The 14,801-nt window shown below is 35.7% G+C and overlaps 1 protein-coding gene across 1 annotated transcript in view; it reads right to left on the bottom strand.

The window, feature by feature from the left end:
• Positions 1-14,801, bottom strand: part of rhocb (ras homolog family member Cb) — a 69,016-nt gene that overhangs the window by 29,014 nt on the left and 25,201 nt on the right.

Genomic DNA, 14,801 nt, shown 5'->3' with positions numbered 1-14,801 from the left:
ATTACACTTATTACTAAACCATACTTGCATGCTATTTCACATGAATATTCAGAGTAGTGGTGAACAATATAAAGAGCGCATCACAGGCTGTCATTGTTCAGAAATGACCCAATATAAATACAAAAGCATCTTCAGCTCAGTAAAGTAGGCTAGGCCGAATAGCTCTATTTACTGATGTTTTGTTGTTAAACTAAATATAAATCTACTTTATCAACGCTGTAAAAGGACCTTATGAAGCTGAAAATAGTCGCATCAATCTTTCACGGGGAGATTTCAGTGGCTGAACAACACTTCTGTGCAGATAACCCATTCATAACAACACAATCTACATCAGCTCTGCGTGACTAAAAGAGTTCAACACAGAACATGACCTGCCTAACAGAAATACTTCAGTCATGGTATTATTTTTCTTCCAGCGTGCAAAACTCACTCCAATATTGATTCAGGAGTTTAACAGGTTTTTATTCAGCATTTGATTTGCAACTGTGACTGCTCGTCTGCACATAAACGCGCGGCGCACATGCACGCATCCACACGCAAATGGTGAATCTGCATGAAGAGATGCCCAGTGGTTCAAATCTACATTTGCTGACAGTTTGAGCTGCTTATCAGAATTATGGGAATTGTCAGCCCGACAATATTTAATTGGATGAACATGTTTTAGTTTTATGCCTTACCCAGAATATAAAAATACATATAAAAACATTTAGATCATTTTCTTTAATCTTTACTTTTGGACTGTGAAGAGACTTTCAACCAGCACAACACATGATTCTGAAGATGATCACCTACTGCAGCTTTAAATAGATTTAAAAAAATAGAATAAAACCAAAAATGAAAACTTTAGAACTGAAAGTGGCTCAGATGTTCTGGAATAAATGGTGTTGCAGTAATGCACAATTGTTGGTCACCTGAGACTCCTTTTATAACAGCACTCTCACACGATTATCTCTTGCTTTCACAAAAAGTTTTTCATCTTTTATTTATATTTGTTACTAATAGCCTATTTTAGTTTTGCCTACGGGTAAAGGAAGCCAATGGACTTTTTAAATTTGTTTTTAGTGCATATATTTACTGATTTGTCAAATACCCAGAATATACAGGGTGTCCGCGGGGGTTGTGAAAAGTAGTAAATGAAATTAGTCAAAATTAAGGGCATTAAAAAGTATTAAAAAGTAGTTAATGTCATCTGACGAGGTATTAAATTTTCGAGCTCATGATAAATTTTTAGATTTTTAGATACATTTTCAGTTTATGTTGAGTACAGGCCTTTATTCTAAAATTTGCGTGGATTTATTTAAATGTTGAGAGTAGGACCGGAGCGATATCGTGAGGTGGTATGGTAACTTGGCAACAAAGCCGCAACGTCAACACACCAGGGCTCGAAATTGTGACTATTCTGGTTGCATATGCGCCCAAAAATTAAGCTATGCAACCTCATAATATATTTGGGAGCATGTGTGCGACTGCATATAATGGTTGTAGTGCGACCTTCTTAGATTTTTTCTAAAGATGTGCTGAAATGCTTTTCCCTGCCATTATAATGGTTCATATTAGCAGTCAATCACTTAAGGCTTTCCGCTGTCAGGTGACAGGGAGCTTTTGTGACTGCAGGAATTGCAAACGCCTGAAGAGTGAAAAGTACACAGGTTTGCAAATCCCACCTAAAGTTACAAATAATGGCACAGATGACCACTATCATGTGGTGAATGTTGATCCACCAACCGAGATCGAGTGTTTTCGGAGAAGGTGGCCGTATCTGGATGCGTTGCATTCACTGCGTGTTCAGCGCAAATGTCCGCTAAATGTAAAATCTAATACTGTACACATCATAGCCAAAGAAGCAGGCCTTCTAAGTTTACACTGAAACTGCAGCTCATAACAAAGAACCGCATTGCGCTGTTGGTCATCGCGAGAATCCTGCTCTGCCTGCTCATTTATTGGGTCGGCTGACTCGCCTGCTTTATTCCACAAACACAGAAAAATGTAAATCAGCTCATAACTAGTGTGAGCATTTACAATGACACAAACCAAAATCAAAACTTTCAAAGAGTGGCAGAAGTGAGACTTTTTTTTTGAGATGTATATTCTTTTTCTATTTAATTACTGATGACTGTTTGCAGCTTTCAGCCTTGAATTGAATGATTTATTATAATCTTTTGTTTGTTTTGTAGTAGAAATATTATTCATTAAATTAACTCGCATATAAAAAAACATATTTTTGTTTGATGTAAACTATACATTTATTCTTCATGAAGTAACAGTAGGACTTTATATAGCAGATAACCCACATTCAAGGCAGCATGATAATCACAAATGTAATTCTTTGTTAGTATTATTGTCATCATTGATTCAGCACGATTGTCTAACCGTGCTGAGAACGGTTTGTAATTGTGCCGCACTGATCCAGGCTCAGTGGAGAAACAACCATAACCGTACTGAACTGTTCTTAGAAGAGCGGCTATTGATATTAATGACATGCATAACATTGATTAAAAACTATGAACAAAGGCCCATTGTGACATCTAGATTAATCCCTCTGCTTTACTTAAATGTATATGTTATCTGCAATATGTTATGGCATTTAGAAAGATTTAATTTACGCCACTACAGTTGCAGCTCTAAGTCGTGCTGGTATTACATTTTTTTGAAGGTATTAAAAAAGGTAGTAAAAGGTATTAAATTCAACTTAAGAAGTTCTGTATATACCCTGAAATAAATATGTTTGTTTTATTTGTGTTTAATTCGATGGAATGATAAACATGGACATGGGTGTTATTCAAAACATGACCTATTTATTTTAAAATATATTATATTTATATATTTAAAATGTTTTATTTAATTGTTTAAACCATATTACATAAATTTACAACTACTATTTTACCATTTGTTTTGGCTTTAGTTATTAAACAGATTATTAATAAATAATCAAAGAACATTTTACTGAGCTCAGTCAATAGTTTTGTCTGTAGGTCTAGTCAAAAATCTAATACAATTAGAGCCATGGCTGCAACAAGTCAGCAAAACTGTGTCTAAAATGAAACTCAGAAAACAATAAACAGAATTATTCCAAGCACAACATTGTGTTAGATTTTAGCAAATACAAATGTAAGCTTGTTGATTATCACTTATGTGACTATGATCAGACCTGCCGCACTCAACTGAACAAAACATGGACAAATAAAACTCTATCACAGAGAAATAGTCATCCGCGGGGGTCCTTCTCTCATCTAAACAGGACATTAATGCATCTTTGTTTCTTATGTGTTTATCATTGTAGGTGTCCCCAAAGGTGTGTGTGTGTATCACCAGAGTCCTCAAAGTGTAGCTAAAGCAGTGTGTGTGTATCACCAGTGTCCCCAAAGGTGTGTGTGTGTGTATGTCACCAGAGTCCTCAAAGTGTAGCTAAAACAGTGTGTGTGGATCACCAAGGTCCCCAAAGGTGTGTGTGTGTATTACCCGAGTCCTCAAAGTGTAGCTAAAGCAGTGTGTGTGTATCACCAAGGTCCCCAAATGTATGTGTGTATCACCAGAGTCCTCAAAGTGTAGCTAAAGCAGTGTGTGTGTATCACCAAGGTCCCCAAATGTATGTGTGTATCACCAGAGTCCTCAAAGTGTAGCTAAAGCAGTGTGTGTGTATCACCAAGGTCCCCAAAGGTGTGTGTGTGTATCACCAGAGTCCTCAAAGTGTAGCTAAAGCAGTGTGTGTGTATCACCAAGGTCCCCAAATGTATGTGTGTATCACCAGAGTCCTCAAAGTGTAGCTAAAGCAGTGTGTGTGTATCACCAAGGTCCCCAAATGTATGTGTGTATCAACAGAGTCCCCAAAGGTGTGTGTGTATCAACTGAGTCCCCAAAGGTATGTGTGTATCACCAGAGTCCTCAAAGTGTAGCTAAAGCAGTGTGTGTGTATCACCAAGGTCCCCAAAGGTGTGTGTGTATCACCAGAGTCCTCAAAGTGTAGGTAAAGCAGTGTGTGTGTATCACCAAGGTCCCCAAAGGTATGTGTGTATCAACTGAGTCCCCAAAGGTAGGCGTGTGTGTATCACCAGAGTCCTCAAAGTGTAGCTAAAGCAGTGTGTGTGTGTGTATCAACAGAGTCCTCAAATATGTGTATTTCCACTGTAGTCTAAACTAAATTAATTATAGACACTCCTCTTTCAACTGATCATTTGTATAAAGACTTTCACAGTAATTGTTTTCACTGAGAAACGTGTCTTATGGCGCATGTAAGTAGGTAGTGTATATGAATTTGAACTTCACAACCCTTGTTTTATACAGTATGGGTTTTAGTGTGAATGGATTTGAGGTGTACTATATTAACCATCATATGACTTATCAGTAGAGTTTCATCACTTCTCATATCATTGGATAATAATGTGTCTATTGAGCTTCATAAACTCACTGTAAGGTCATCCATTTACTTCTCCCTTACTGTTTTTTAAAATTAGTTTGTATGTATTATTCTGCTAACATGCTGTCTGTCACATACTATTTATGAGAGAAATATGTCATTTCATGAAAAAATACTTGACACCAAATGACCTTCTGACACCAGATTGAGTTATTTGTGAAGGAAAAAATGTAATTGTCTATTTTCAGTGATCTTATTTACTTTATCATATGTCTCTCTGCACTAACATTATTATAATTATTAAGAATATTATATTAGAAATATTCAGATAACTGAGTCCTTAAAGTATACTTTAACCTGAGTTTGTGTATAACTGCGGTCCTCAAAGTGTGACTATACCGGAGTTTGTGTACATGTCCCCAAAGGTGAGTTATAAAATACTGTCCTCATTTTGAAGGTAATTTGTCAGGTCTTTATAGAAGTAATTTTTTGCAAATATCAACTGATATTCATAATAAGCACATTTTTAGTAGTGCAGTCATTTCTTTCTTTTGTCTCTAGACCCTTCAGAAAGGGTAGTCCCCAAAGGTAGGGTGTTGAGTCATGTGTCCTCATTGGTTTGTTAAGTAGGTATGTGTGTGTGTGTGTGTGTGTGTGTGTGTGTGTGTGTGTGTGTGTGTGTGTGTGTGGTGACAGTCCTCACGCGGGCTTGTTATAATCAATATGAATATTCCGATCAAACTGAATACAATCTTACATCAACAACACATGGCAAGAAACACGTTGATAATAACAAATAATCATATTAGATTACAAACAGCCCAACAAGTTGTTTAGCACATGTGCACTGGTGCTGTGATGTTTACACATGTACTATTTTTCCTGAGGTGATTTAAAGTAAAATACACAATGGCACTCAATCAAACAGCTACAATGATAACGAACATGGTTACTTACTGAGCTATTAATGCCCAGCGGACTTTGAAGGAATAAACAGTGTGAGGAAAGCTCCATTATAGTGCACTGGACAAGTTTAAACAAGTTCCGCCCACGCGTGTGTGTCAGGCATGTCTGTACAATTACGTAATTTATCGGCTTAAAGATAGCGGCCTTATTTAGACATCAGATTAATAACGATAATCTTAAAAATAGCATTTATCGGCCGATAACAATATGGCCGCCAATATATTGCGCATCCCTAGTTCATTTCGTAAGAAAAGGCTTCTGGAATCATTAAACGCAGGACAGTTCAGTAAAACGTGTTTTGATCAAATCTAGCCTTAAAAATGTCTTGAAATTCTGTCTAAGATTTCAGGTTGGATTTCATATAATGTATTATTTTCCAATTGACCTCACTACTCCACTACTCCCACTTGCCATTTGTTTAAAATGTAAACATTAGGGATGTAACGGTATCAGAATTTCACGGTACGGTAATACCTCGGTATGAATGTCACGGTACGGTATTTATTGAATCATTTACAGGAAAAAACAAAACTTATGAAAATACTCCAAAAAAGTGCCAAAAGTGTCAATGACATACAAATTAGCCATCTATCTGTAAGCTTTGAAACAGGAACTTCAATTTTAATAACAAAAAAATATTAAACCATGTAAAAAAAATAAAGTTTTTAATTTAGTATTGTTGAAAACTCATCACATTCAACATTTAATTACTCACTCACTTAGATAGAGATGGGTTTAAAGGAAAATTATCATATAAATATAATCTGGTAAAAGCTGGTATCTCTGGGCATTTACAATGTCCCCTGCAACAGAAAAAAAACCCTCTCATTTGGGACTGAGGTTTCTGGGACAAGAGAGATATGACTTGGCCCAGGTTGACAGCAGTGGGTAACGTTGTGCATTGTCTTTCCCCCACTTGAGAGGACAAACCATGGGTAAGATAGAGATCTCATGTCTGCATCAATCTGAACAGTGTGCTGACAACACCGCTATTCAGTACGCGCGCGACAACACAGCTGATAAGAACTCGCGCGACAACACCGCTTTGAATTTGCCATTTGTTCTTCCATTTGTTCACCACTTGCTTCAAAGTATCCTTAGCAGCTGCATCAGGTCGCTCATTTAACAGTGGACAATAAAAAATTAAGCTGATAAATATTTTAAAAACCTGAGGAAAAAAAAAAAAAAAAAAAAAAAAAATCACAGATTTATGCCAAACTTGCTTCTCTCAGCAGGTGGCGCCATGTCTGTAATTCAAAATTGGCAAATAGATGTCTTCAGGAGAGGAATCTCATCGAACGTGAATTTTCAGGCATATCCGACAATGCATGTCTGAGTAATAACAACTTCCTGTTTCGTGGCAAAACATACAAGCTTGTGAGGCAACCTCAGACATGCCCTTCATTGAAAATCTTCACAATTTAATAATCAAGGCCTTTAGATTCCAACACCCAATTTTGGTGTTGGTCGGATAAAATCCCTAGCAGGACTTACGGGGGCCACTCTGTCAAACCATAGGTGGCGCTGTAGAGCCATTTGCCACACACACTTCCGAAACCAATAACAAACGTAGCATGTTTAGACCAGCAAAAAAGTGATATATTTTAAAGAAGAAGAAAGAAGAAGAGGAAGAAAGAAAAAGAAAGAAGAAGAAAGAAGAAGAATGGTGCAATTCCAATAGGGCCTGCACACCATTGCTCGGCCCTTAATAACTGTCTAAAATGAACCTATGTAGCTTCGCGAGAAACACAACAGTCCAGCAGAAACTATTCCAAGGTCAATCCTGCATTTATGCAGAATCAGATGCAAAAATGCTGATCAACGACCAAACTGACCTACAAAATGAACATCACACTTGAAAAAGAGAGCACATTTTGTCTAAGGCCTTATTTGGGAACATCAACACAGACACAAACAAGCAGTCTTTTTCAGAGTGTAAAAATGGAAAATACAGTATAAAAGTAAAAGGGGAACTATCCTGCCCCACCTTTTTCCTGCAATTTGGAGGAGAAGAAAAAAATAATAATAAGGACACGATGGCCCAAAAACGTCACCGCCAAAGAACATACACTAACAGGCACACATTTTTCTTTAAATAGTGCCAATCCGACCAGCTGTCCACTTTTAAGCAGGACATGCTTGCATATAGTGTTGCAGAAGCACTTCTATACAGTATTACTCAGTATATAGTAGCCTGTGTGCAAAGATCAGATGTGGCAAAGAAGAAATAAACAAACATACTACATAAAATCACGTTATTTTATACATTTACTGTGGCAATTCTATGTATTATAAACATAAATTTAACAAATACCATATTTATTTGGACAATTACCGCTGCATTTATTAATGTTTAATGATTATTTACCTTGGTTAATATTACCTTTAATTTAGAAAGCATTTACATTTTTTTTTCAACTTTACACTAGTTTCAACAGTAAAGATTTTCAAAAAACAAATAAGCTTTTACTCATCCATTAATACAGATTTTTTTTATTTAAAATAAATAAATCGAGCTCCAAGTCAGTAAACAATTAATGACAAAAAGTACAAGAAATTATGCTAAAAATTCAGCAATGATATCACAAGTATTTTGAAAACATAAAAAAAAAAGATATTTGGAAAAATATATATTGCAATACAATTCCACCAGATGACTTAAACAGCAAAGTTAGAGGGTGCTTGACCATCATTCCACAATTTAACATTGCGAGCGGTGGTAAAGTGAGGTTGAGACAACAGTACAAGAAAGCGCCGGCGATGTGAAGCAACAGTACGAGGAAGCGCCGGCATCTTTCAAATCTGCAGTGTAAGGACATTTCGATTTTGCCGGTAAGTATAATGCCAATAATAAAAAAATAAATTTAAAAAATGTTAAACAAAAATTTGTGTGCAAGCATTGTTTTACAAATATAACAATGACTGCACATCTGCAGCGCCATCACCCAGCAAGGTTAGCAAAGAAGGTAATAAAGTCCTCCAAATAGCAATAATCCCTCGCTGAATCTTTTGAGCAAACATCCCCAACTGGTTCCGAGAGACACATAAAAATAACAAAGGCAGTGCAGGTGTTTATTGCTAAAGATTTGCAGCCGTTTTCGGTGATTGGAGATGTGGGCTTTCGTCGTTTTATAAAAGCACTTGATCCGCGTTACAGACTACAGTCTGGTTTATTCATGTTTACTTAAGTACAAATATGTTAATTTAAATAGGCCAATTTATCTTTATTAACTTCACATGTATGTTTATTTTTAAAGTGTAGGACTTTGTGTTCCCCAGTTTGTACATGGGCCACCAGCAGCTGTGAGATTTCAGTGTTCATTTTTTTATACAATACACTAGGAACTAGTGTACTTTTCCTGGCTTAAAACAAAATGAGTATTGCAATAAATTGTTTTATTTTTTTCTCCGTAAGCTCTTACTGTTCCTACTGCCTGTAGAATAAAAAAAAAAAAGTGTCAAGCCATGAGAACCGAACTGAACACCGTGTTAAAAAAAACGTGGTATGTATTGAACCGTGGGCTAACTGTATTGTTGCTTAGTGTTTACTACAAATTACTTTATTATGTTTTTATGTGGATGTCTGATGACTGAAAATACTGAAAATATATCTGGTAGCAGATATCACAGCCTGTTACGTTTTACCTTGCACTTTTTTTTGTAATTTATAATTTAGTATATGCACTTTCACATTCTGATTTCAAAGCCTATATATTCAGTTGTTAAATTGGCTATAATTAAATTAAATATTCTTGAGAATAAAATTATTATAAAAGTATGTGTTCTTTGGAAGCATGTATTATATTGTGATGCTATTATATCGTCACTCTAGCATTATATAATAAGTGGAATAAAAAGTCTTTAAAATTACAATTATATCATTTAGCGCAATTTAATTTATGCAATATAACATACAACAAAATATAAACTTTGTGACTGCCAAATACAAATATATAAACAACTTTCTGGGGAGTCTAAAAACACACAGGCACAAATAAAACATTGTCTTCCTCATATAAATAAGTACAATCAACTTTTAAGTTCCAAATATCAAAATGTCTGCTTCTTGAATGTTTCAATTTCACTTGAAAGGTTTACAGTAGCTACATATTCTCCGACTTTAGTCTTTTGAATCTTTTACTTGTTCTCAGGTAACCTGTTTTGGCTGAGCTCAAAGACAAGTTAGGTTAAACTGCATACACTGATTCTGCACATTTGACTGATTGCTTGCCTTTATCTCCTATACTGTTCAAACTTATTGTATGTTTTACTTTTATAATAGCCCTTATTGATTATTAAAATTGATATTCAGCAAAAGAGGGTATGTTTTGTATTCAATGAAACCTAAAGGCAGTAATGTTATAGGCTCCGTTTTGTTATAAATATGCATACAGTGAAGATGATGGTCACATAAATATGTAGCTACACAACGCCTCAAAATGTTTGGTTTTTGTCAAGTTGCTAGTATATCAACAGAAAAATAAGCAGTTCTTTATATCATGTTTTCATTTTATTGTTAAGAAAGTGAAACAGTAGCCAGGATGTTATATAGAAAGGATGCAAGACAGAACTGTTTGCAGTCTACTTAATATTGAGGGAAAAGCCACAATCCTATAGTCGAATGTCTGCAGGCCTGCATCCATTTTCAGAGGTCTCCGTTTTCCGCCCATCCACACTAAAACGGAGCAGCAGCATTTTAAAAGGAAAACAGCCTCTTCAGCATTTTTAAACTGCTGGTTTTTGGCGCTTGAAACTCCAGCGTAATGTAGACGGATGTTGTAATCGTAGCATAACTTGTGCATTTTAAATCTGAAACATATTAGTGTAAATGAATGTGTTTGGAACAGTTGTTCTGACTCAAATATACTCCTGACTTGACATTGCACTTCATCTATTGCAGATGAGCACATATCAATGACAATGCTAAAAAATACATCCAACTATTTTTATTTAAAATTTATGAACTTTATGATGCTTCAAATTATTATTCTTTTTTACTGTTTTTACCAAAAAAAAAAAAAAAAAAAGTCTTGGTGAGCATAAAAAAAGAACTTTTTAAAAGTAGTGTATGTACCTTTAAATGAAAAGACTGACAGACTTACTGAATGACTCACAAAATTTTTTGAACCATTTTAAACTAGTCAAGACTGTGTAGTTGCATAATGACACATTTGGACATTATGCTCGCAGGAAGTTGACAGTGGAGTCTCAAACATACCCCCACACACACATTGAGCTTCACAAATCACAGGACACATTCAAAGAGAGAAAAGAACCGAAGCAGGTCAGTGCTATTCTTGAACGCACATCCCTGGAGTGGAGAGAGAAATGCGTTCTTGGATCCGGCAGCCTGGTTTCTCACATGAACACACATTAATCTTTGCTGCCATCATCTCACAAGTCCTTCAAACACACCCAGTTCTGCCCATTCCTAAACACCACTGGCTTAGCAAAAATGATGTCTCAATTCACAACCAATCAGTCGATATTAAAAACCAAGCAAATCTATATTTATTCCTGGGAATTTCTTTTTGTCTGCTCTGGGAATGCTGTCACGTCTCTGAGGGCACAATGTGGAAACATTTCCTCAATTTTTGGAGGCAGGAAGAGAAGGAGATCACTTCCTGCTCTGACAACTCCCTTCCTCTTCACATACAGCCTCATAAACATTCTGTTAAATCAATAGACTTCAGCCATGTGAAATCCCACAGGTGCATCTTGGATTAAAGCACTTAATCCATTTTTTTAGATTATAAAATTTTTTACATAAATGTATTTTTTTCATAGATATACTATCGTAGTAAATACATTTATTATTTATAAAATAGTGACAATTCAAAATAGTTTGCATGGAATATATTTTATATACATTTTCACTGCGAGTTTGTCGTTTTGCATCATTTTATTTTGTCAGTTTTTTTCTTTTTTAATTTGCCTATAGCTTTTATCATTTCTTATGTTATTTTTTATTGTTTATTATATTTCTATTTAGCTCTTACTTATTTATCTTAATCTAAGGCAAATATTTAGATTTTATTTAATATATTGATATTTGGATTTCAATTAATTTCAATTTGCAGACAGATAAACAATTCAATTAATTTTTATTTCTATAGTGCTTTTACAATGTAGATTGTGTCAAAACAGCTCAACATAGAGGTAAATTGAAACTGTGTCAGTCCAGTTTTCAGAGTTGAGATCAGTTTAGTTCAGTTCAGAATGGTTTAATTTTCACTGTTGAAAGTCCAAACACTGAAGAGCAAATCGATCGATGCGCACCTCCACGAGTCCCAAACTAAGCAAGCCAGTGACGAAAGTGACGAGGAACAAACTTCACCAATTTACAAAAGTGAGGGGGAAAAAACCTTGAGAGAAACCAACTTCTGTGCAGAGCTGCAGTCTAGACAATGGAGGCTGGATAACGCTGGACGTCCATCCCCTCCCCGGGATAAATGCGGAGAACATCTGGATTATTTTGCCAGCTTTAGCTGTCATGGGAGGCATATTGAAGGATGTCATTAACATCAGACATATTAATTTTATTCAATATGATTAGCCGGTTAGCAGACTAGACACGTTGACATTAAAACTAGACTTCAATGAAATAGGGGTGTAAAAATAGTTTCTATGGTGCATCATGATGCCAATAAAGACAAGGACTATTTGGTATCTATTACTAGCCTAATCTAACCCCCTACCCCTCGTTTTGTGAGTTCTTGTAAAGGAGTAGGGGTGTCCCAATTCTCTTTAGCTTGAAGGCTTAGGGCTAAGGGGAGAGCTGGATAGCCCTTGAAACTGGAGATTTTTCAGGACCACACTCGAAACAAAGGGGTACAAAAATTTCACAGAAAAAAAAAAAAAAAAAAAAAAAAAAAAAAAAAATCACAGACAACAGTGTCTTGGTCTACAAACTACGTCTCACAACCAAACATGCAAGAGGTGACATGAAAACAACGTAAGGTCATGAAGTATATCTTTTGTTATTAACAACATAAGGAGAAAGAAGCCATTAGTGGAGTAGAAAAGTACTTTTTGTACTCAAACTTTTTGCTTTTTTCGACATAGTTGTGGTGTTGCTCAGATGACATGTCAAAAAGACATAGTCGTTCCTGCCAAACTTCCATTAGTTTCCTTCATTTCTTGGGTTCAAGTAGACCAAAAATAAACGCTTTTAACTTGAGTTAGATATTTAGCATGCCAAATATCTCACGGGTGTCGGCGACTCAACTGCGATTCTCTCAGATCACGTCACTTTAATAGTTCACACTGTGTGATTGTTACTCATTTCTCAAAACCTGTCGGCGAGGCAAAATCGGGGCAAAAAATAATGCAGTCTGAACTCGCTATTAAAAGCGACAAGTTGACCACTTAAAAAAAGGATGTAAACCCATTGTAACCCTGAACTTTTAAGTTGATTTACAGTAACTAAATATTTTTAATTATGCACCGTTTATTTACATAAAAAATGTAAGGCAACTAGTTTACTCATTTTAAGTAAAGTCAACTAATATTTTTTACAGAGCACCAACATTGACTAACAACACACTAGAACCCAAGATCCCCTCTCACTGCAAACTATAAAAATCCCCCAACTTTCCCACTCAATGAGCAGCATAACACACTGCTGAATGTGTTGCTTATGTACCACACATTTAAGAAGAGTGTTTTCTAAGAAATTTTCTTTGTAATTAAAGGCCGAGATCATATTTCTGACTGCTTGTATATAAAGATAAAATGATGTACATGTGAAGTAAAATTAAAAATTGGGGATGCAGCCCATTGTGGAATGCATTTATGACATAAAAATTGTAAATTGAAGCAAACAGTGAGACCAGTATACAGGTATATAGTATATAGTTTCATCAATCAATGATTAGTCCATTATAAAATGTCATTTTCAACATCTCTAACATCCACAAAAATCAAAAACCAGTCAAGTCGAGCCTTGTGCTGAATCAGCAGGAGTTAATCAGAAGAAAATGAGAAAAAGCGGGTTTCATTATGATTGATAAGAAGCTATAACAGCTCGATACAACCTGGATATGGAAAGTGAATGAGATTTAAATTGAATTTAGGAGAGGTTTTAGTCTTTCTGCTTTAAAGATTTCCATAAGGGATTATGGGATAATTGAGTCCGGTCCATCACGACAGCCTTCTCTCCAAACCCACCACAGAAATGTCACGCGCACACACACACACTAAACATGGCCCGGGAGAGTGTTTCAGGGGTGTGCAGTGAACGAGTGGACACTTTAAATGCTTGCAATTGACCTTGAGCCACAGCAGCCGTGGATTAATGAGTATTTAATATGGCTGGGTGGCATATTGAATATTCATGACAGATTTGTGACAACTTGGCAAATGATATCAAATTAAGAAACACGTGAACTTCACAGTGATCTTAATGTGCTTTTAATTTGGCCATTAAGCATCCTAAAGGCCCTTTGTCGATAAACTAGTTTCCTGTTTGTCTCTCAGTAAATATAAGGACTTTTAAAATAGACATTACATTTAAAGGGGAAAAAACCCTTCAAACTTTCCAACAGTACTTATTGATATATCTGTTCAGCTGCTCGTTAGTACCCATTTCTAATCTAGTCTCAGAATAAGGAAAGAGAGGTGATTTCTGTGACTTTGAACATGGGATGGTTGATGTTGCCTTGGGGGCTGGTCAGAGTCAGAAACAGCAGACACTGGGGTTTACAAAACACAAACATATCTAGGGTTTAGAAAGTAAAGTTAGAAGTTGTTTAAAATAATATACAGCCGGCAACGTTTCTGTTGATAGAAATGCCTTTTTGATGCCAGAGCTCAGGGAATAATAACCACCAGACTGGTTAAAGTTGATAGGAAAGCAACAGTAATTTCTAAAAACACTTCTTTAAAGCCAATGTTTGCAGAAACGACGCATCAAACCTTGAAACAGATGAGCTACAGTAGCAGAAGAAAAGCACAATGGTGCCCCAAACCATGGGGTACAATTCAGACAGACACACCAAAAGTAGACAATAGAAGATTGGAAGGTTGCCTGATCTTGAAAATACAATCAATCAATCAATCAATCAATCAATCAATCAATCAATCAATCAATCAATCAATCAATCAAATATATGTTTATTTATTTCACAACAAGGTACAGGGTACATTAAATCAACTTTCCCCAAGAACATAACTGTACCCAAATTAGCCCAAAACTAGTTTTCATAGGTAATTTTTGAAGGACAAAAAACAACCACAACAAAATCAAAAAAACCTAGTGTTTACAGTGTTGACTATTAAGAAGCCATTACTTAAATTTATACTTAAAGGACTTAAAAGATTCATTCTCAAACAGATTGTGGAATCAAATTCCACTGATGTGATGCTTTAAAAGAAAAACAAGCTTGATCAAAAGACATTTTTATAAAAGGAATAATGCAATCGCCTCTAGCTGCACCCCCAGTTTTCTATTTTTGACTCGGGTTTTCTATTTAAATAAGCT

The sequence above is a fragment of the Danio rerio genome, chromosome 8 (assembly GCF_049306965.1).
Source record: "Danio rerio strain Tuebingen ecotype United States chromosome 8, GRCz12tu, whole genome shotgun sequence".
NCBI lineage: Eukaryota > Metazoa > Chordata > Actinopteri > Cypriniformes > Danionidae > Danio > Danio rerio.
The sequence above is the reverse complement of the archived record's forward strand: the minus strand, read 5'-3'. Positions and strand labels throughout refer to the sequence as shown.